Source organism: Halichoerus grypus, chromosome 7 (genome assembly GCF_964656455.1).
Source record: "Halichoerus grypus chromosome 7, mHalGry1.hap1.1, whole genome shotgun sequence".
NCBI lineage: Eukaryota > Metazoa > Chordata > Mammalia > Carnivora > Phocidae > Halichoerus > Halichoerus grypus.
In genome coordinates, this window is record NC_135718.1 from 155,590,242 (window position 1) to 155,596,310 (window position 6,069).

The 6,069-nt window shown below is 50.9% G+C and overlaps 1 long non-coding RNA gene across 1 annotated transcript; it reads left to right on the top strand.

Moving 5' to 3' along the window:
• Nucleotides 1–3,561: 3,561 nt before the first annotated feature.
• Nucleotides 3,562–4,687, top strand: LOC144382666 (uncharacterized). The gene is made up of 2 exons (XR_013450061.1): nt 3,562–3,768; nt 4,532–4,687. It is a non-coding gene; the product is annotated as an uncharacterized LOC144382666 (long non-coding RNA).
• Nucleotides 4,688–6,069: the final 1,382 nt, after the last annotated feature.

Below are 6,069 nucleotides of genomic sequence, written 5' to 3' on the forward strand. Positions count from 1 at the left end.
AACAGCAGATCTGGGTTTGAATCCTGCCTCTGTCACTTACTGCGTGAGTGGCTTGGGGCGAGCTGCCTTAACTTTCCGGGTCACAGTTCCTTGTTTATAAAATGGAGATGATGCCTCCCCTCACTGGGGATTAAATAAAGCACTCTGCAGAAAGGTGGCACATAATGTCCAATACCATAATGATATTTTCCTGCCCTAGGATACTTCTTTCCCTCTTTATTTCCCCTCCGTTACCTGGCTGCTCCCACCCACCACCACACTCCTTCAGCAACTTCTTCATTCCTCTTTCCTCTGTTCACTGGGACCCACAGGACACCCCACCCCCTCTGCCTTGATCCCTGACCTTGGCCTCTCTCCCCAGGGCTTGTCAGTGCCAGGCTGGTTCCCGTATTGGCAGGCTGGCCCCTCGGGAGCCCATCTCGTCTGATCCCCTCTGCCTGCTCTGTCTGCTCTCATCACATCAGCTGAGTGTTTCAGCCCATCATACCCATCCATCCCCTTCTTCCTCTATGGTGCTGCCCTACCCATCTTCTCTGGCTCAGAGGGGCTCAGCCTTGTTTGAAATGGCTACACGGAAGGCATTCCAGCAGAGCTAGAAAGCGTTTATAAGATGCCATTGATGTTTCTGCCTAGTTATGCCCTGAAGTCAAGGTCTGCTTCTAAGAAAGCCTCTCCTCTTGTACATCAATAATATTCCCAGTCTCTGCCTCATCCTTTCAACTCCTGCTCGTCATTTCCCAGCCTCTGGTTTGCCAGGGTAGTCAAGGTTCCCAGAGAAGGGAACTAAGTGTGGGGGATAAGGGTAAGAAAGATGGTCACAAAAGCAAAACTTACACACACACCCCCAGTAGGAGCCATGAAGTAGCAAGGACATAAGACAACAGCCCTTGGGGCTTGGACGCCCTTTTGTCAGCCTTCCCCTGGAAGACAGGGGCCACACAACAGGAACTGACTAGGGCTTTGGACAAACTATTGATCTAGATCAAGGGCACTGTGGGGTTGGTATATGTGTTGCAGGGGGGCGGGAATCCAGACTAATGGGAACAAGGACACATGGAACAAGCCTGGGGCTGAAGCCGAGCATCCTCCTCCCACCCCTGCACTTGTACCCAAGCCCCCTACCCGCCCGGTGAGGCTATAACTTGGGCTCTTTTCTGCCACAGTGGAGAGAAGCATCTGCCTGCCACATGACATTCAACAGACCTAATCCTCTTCAGAAGAAAAATCCCCCAGAAAGGAACCAGGCTGGACCCCTGTGAGGGAAGACCCTTAGAGAAGCCAGGCCAGGAGTTCTCAGTGTAAAAAGCCCCAGAAGAGAAGAGCCGTAAGGACTGCAGGCTGCTTCCTGGCAGAGGGGCTCCAGAAGACAACCAAGGGTGACTTTAAGGATGCCTGGAAGACATGGGGAGAAGGTGAGAAGGAACAAGATGATGGGAGGAAGCAGCCAAGCACTCTGGAAGTTTCTCATGGCTACTTCTCTGTAATACTTAAGGGCAGGAGGAGTCCAGGAGGGTGTCAGCTGAAAGGCTCTCAGCGATCTGCTGGGGGTGATCTGGAAGGTTAGGAGTTCTGTTAGAAAGGTAAAGCAGGATGTGCAAACCCCCTGTCCCCCACCCCCGGAAAGCCTCAGGGCATGGGAAGGAGGTGGAGAAGAGCAGGTGGCCGGGCTGGCTCTCAGCACTGTGGTTGTGACATCAGGGGAGAAGCTCTGTGTGGGAGCCCTTGGAAAGGATAGGTGTCCGGATGTGGAGCCCTGCCAGATATGCTTCCTGGTTCAGCCGAATGTGATCCAGCAAAGGCCAGGCGCTGGTAGGAGAGAAGCTAATACACGGACAGCACGAACGGCGCCGTCATGGGAGGTGAAGAGCAGGGGTCACTGTCCTTCCCCAAGGATATGGCTTGCCATCTAGCCATGCTTGGTGGCTGGAGGGGAGGAAGGCAGATGACCACCGAGGCTCTCCTGCCTGCTTCTGTGTGATATGTTTGATATTGGGTTGTTGAATTAGGAACCAACTAAATATCGAACATATTCTTACAGCAGTGGGCGATTTGGCATCAACTCTGGGGCTCTGGGGCTCTGGGGCTCCTTTACTGAAACTCTTCTCTCCAGGACCCCTTTGGAAAAGCAGTGGTGGCAACCTTCGTGGATTTCAGTCTTAAGCTGGAGAGCTAGCGTGGGAGCGGGAGAGCTGGAATTTGAGTATCATATCTCCCTGTATCTTTCCCTTATACTAGAAGGGATGTATCTCTGATCTTCTGTCCTTGTACTTTTTTCCCGCCTTATCAACACTCCCCCCACCCTTATTAACTACTGACTCCTGTCCCCGGGACCTCCTTGTTCACTTGTCCTGCAGTGAGGGTCTTTGGTTTCTCTGCTTTCCTTCAAGGGTCAACTGATGGTCTCTCTGCCCATCTACCTCTAGTGACTGGAAGCTCTCAAGGGTGGACTCCAGTTTTGCCCTCTGTCCTGGTGGGTGTCTCAGTTACCCCACTGCTGGGGCTTAGTACCACAGGAGCTATCTATCCTTGACGTAATGACTAATTAGAGCTCTCTGAATTCTTCTCTGATAGCGCTGGTCACCTTCAGCAGTGCCCACCTGTCCCCTGGCATGTTCTCAGGTTGTATGGTGCTGGCGCACTGCGATCAACCACCACCTGCCAGTAACAGGCTCTGAGTGGAGGAATGTCATGGCCTGGAAGGAAGCCAGGGAGAACAGAGATGGTAACGAAGATGTGTGCGATGCATGTGTGGCAGTAGGTTGGGTGAGGATAAGGAGGGAGCAGAGAGCAAGAACAGTGGACAGTGGTGCAGAGCTTGGGTGGTGTGGGCATGAAAGTTCTACTTAAAGATCACTGTGGGCAAACAGAAGGTATGATCCTACCCAGATTACTCTGACCCTCCCCTGCTTCTCTCCCCGACCCCACTTAAAGTTCTGGGAGGGCCTTCCAGATACCAACCCTCTCCGCTTACTCCATCCCTGTGGCTCTAAACGGGGAGGAATGATGTCTCCCTGCCAATTAGAGACTCTTGAAATAGCACAGTAATTCGATCGGGGGATCTGGGGGAATTGTCAAGGATCATGAGTGACCTCCCTCTTCACTGTTGCTCAAGCTCCCTGAATACTGGGAATCAAAAGGTAAAACTCAACCAGTGGAATCTGACCAGCATCCAACACAGGCGGGGTGAGGGCAATGGGGAAAAACAAGGGTAACTAGGACGCTCTGGGTGAGAACCACCTATCTGGAGTTGCCAAAGTACCCTTCTCTATTTCAGTGTTCTCCCCCTCCCTTTGCCTTGCTCTTTTAAAACACCCACAGAGCTGCCCCGAGAGTGGAAAGTTTCAGGGTCAGGGAGAACCTCTACCCTCCCCCACTTTCCATTGTCTAAAATCAGCCTCAGCTGTTCCCTAATTTTTCTTTGCTGGTGATGTCAGTCCATCAGAGTGTCTCACCCTGTGCTCCCCCAGGGAGAACAATAATGAGATGGAAGGAGCTGGAAAGACCGTATTAGGAGCAAGAGGTGGAGCCATGAGCAGAGATATAGGCTTAAGTCTAGGGGACTCCTAGTCATTCAGGCAGCAGCCCCTCCTCTCCTGCCCTAGCCTCCACTTCTCCAGTGTTCACAGGTCGGCTCAGCAACAGCCACTGCTCATGATGGAGGCCATCAAGAAAAAGATGCAGATGCTGAAGTTGGACAAGGAGAATGCCCTGGACCGAGCAGAGCAAGCCGAAGCTGAGCAGAAGCAGGCAGAAGAGAGGAGCAAGCAGGTAGGTGCCGGCATCGGTTTCTCTTACCTGCTGGTGAGCAAGACTGTGAGATGGAGGAGAGTTCTCATGGCAAAGGCAGTGACCGCCAGTACCAGCTTGTTCGTTGGGTGGGAGGGACCCTCTTCTTTCTAGCCGCACTGGATAGACAGAGGACATCTAGGGTATTTGCCTCAGGCTACCTGCATGACCTTGGGAAAACCAGTAGCCTCCTCTGAGCCATGGTGTATCTGCTGGATCTAAACGGGGGTGGGTCATGTTTTGGGAGGACCAGAGTTCTAGAGGAAAAGGTGGGAACTTGGCAGGTAGCATCTCTTTTCCCTTAAATTTTTTTTTAAGATTGTATTTTTAAGTAATCTCTACATCCAACGTGGGGCTCGAACTTACAACCCTGACATCAAGAGTCACATGCTCTACTGACTGAGCCAGCCTTAACTGGAGTTCCAGGCATCCACTCCCTAGGGTATTTCCCATCCCAGGGTCTTAGATGAAAATCCAGCATGGCTTGGTCATCTTAGGGTCAGAGATCCCAGGGTCACACATCACGGCCTAACTCCTGGGGCGGTTGGCTGGAAGTGGCTGGGGAGAAAGTATGTCTCTTCAGGAATGGTTAACATCAAGGCTGGGCTCAGAGGTCGGTGGGGCTCGGGAGCCCAGGGTCTGATTAACATCGAGGCTGGGCTCAGGTCGGTCAGGGCTTGGGAGCCCAGGGTCTGAGCCAGCACCATTGTGTGTATGTCTTGTGTGCCCCTTGGGGCTCTGGTAGCTGGAAGATGAGCTGGCAGCCATGCAGAAGAAGCTGAAAGGGACGGAGGATGAGCTGGACAAGTATTCTGAAGCTCTGAAGGATGCCCAGGAGAAACTGGAGCTGGCAGAGAAGAAGGCTGCTGACGTGAGTATTAGAGAGATGGAAGGGGTTTAACCCACACACGCAGAGCGCCATGTTCATATGACTAAATTCCAAACACACTCGGACACATACATACCGGTGGGTTCACAGGGCGTCGACACGCTCACATACATTTCTGCGTATCATCGCACGCTGACACACTTGTAATGGCACACACATTTGTTCTTAAGCACATGGAGAAGTCTCGTGTTTGTCTCACCCTCAACGCAGGAATTTAATATGTTTCTCGGGACCCGAACAAAGGGAGAGGACTCCAGGTCCAGACTGCTATCACTTTTCCCACCTCCTCCCCCGTGCCACATTCTTAGCTTTTGTGTCCAAGACTTGGCACGTAGATATGTGTATTAATAGGGAAACTCTCATCTCTCCACTGCCCTGCAGAGCCAGCTCAGATTTCACAATGGGACAAAAGAGGTCACATTGACCCTGGCCCTTTATGGGTTTATTTATCAGGGCCAATGTGGGCGTCTGCCCTTATGCCACGGAGATGCCAGAGCAAGCATTGCTCATAGGGCAGCAGAGAGGATCTCTGATAGACTATAATAGAAGCAAGAAGGAATCCTATGGGGGAAAAGTGTCACCACCAGACCTTACTCTGTGGCATTGATTCAATTGCTCAGCTTCTCTAGGGTTAGGGTTGAATTATCCCATTTGAACAGGAAATAAAATTCTTTTTTCCACTTCATGTTTGTCCTGTCACCACCTACTTTCCTTTATCTTCAAACTTGAAACTTAGCACAATGATTAAATGAGAGGCTACAAAGGAAAGATGTTGGGAAGAAAAGTGACATAACAGCAACAAAAGAATGTCCTGGTATCGATGGAAATATAGTCAGTTCTTAGCACTAATAGGAAAATAGGAGCACGTCTTTTTTAAAATTATTTTAAGTAGGCTCCACACCCAACGTGAGGCTTGAATTCATGACCCTGAGATTAAGAGTTTTATGCTCCACCAACTGAGCCAGCTGGGTGCCCCCAAGGAGCACGTATTTTTTAAAATCACGTTTGGTTTTGGAAAATAGCTGGAGAGACAAAGTGGGCCATTCACAAGTGTTTCCAGATCCTCGCATTTGGCCTCTTTGCTATTAGGTCTCTCATCTCTTTGGCTTTTTGCCACGTTCAGTGGCCAGGGAACATGGTGAGAGTTGTTGAACGTATCATACCAGAGGTCAGAGATAAAGCACATCACATACATTATACATATTCATAGTTTCCAAAAGTTTAGGTCCCTGCAAACTATTAGTTCTCCCTTCTTGGAAAACTGCAGTGAACACACGTTGCCTCCAGAGCTTTGGGCAAACGCTCGATGGCCTGCTGGAATCGGCTGGCCAGGTTCCAGGTGTACATGGACAGATCTCTCTGGCTCCAGTAGACGGGTATAGGGGCAGGAGTTT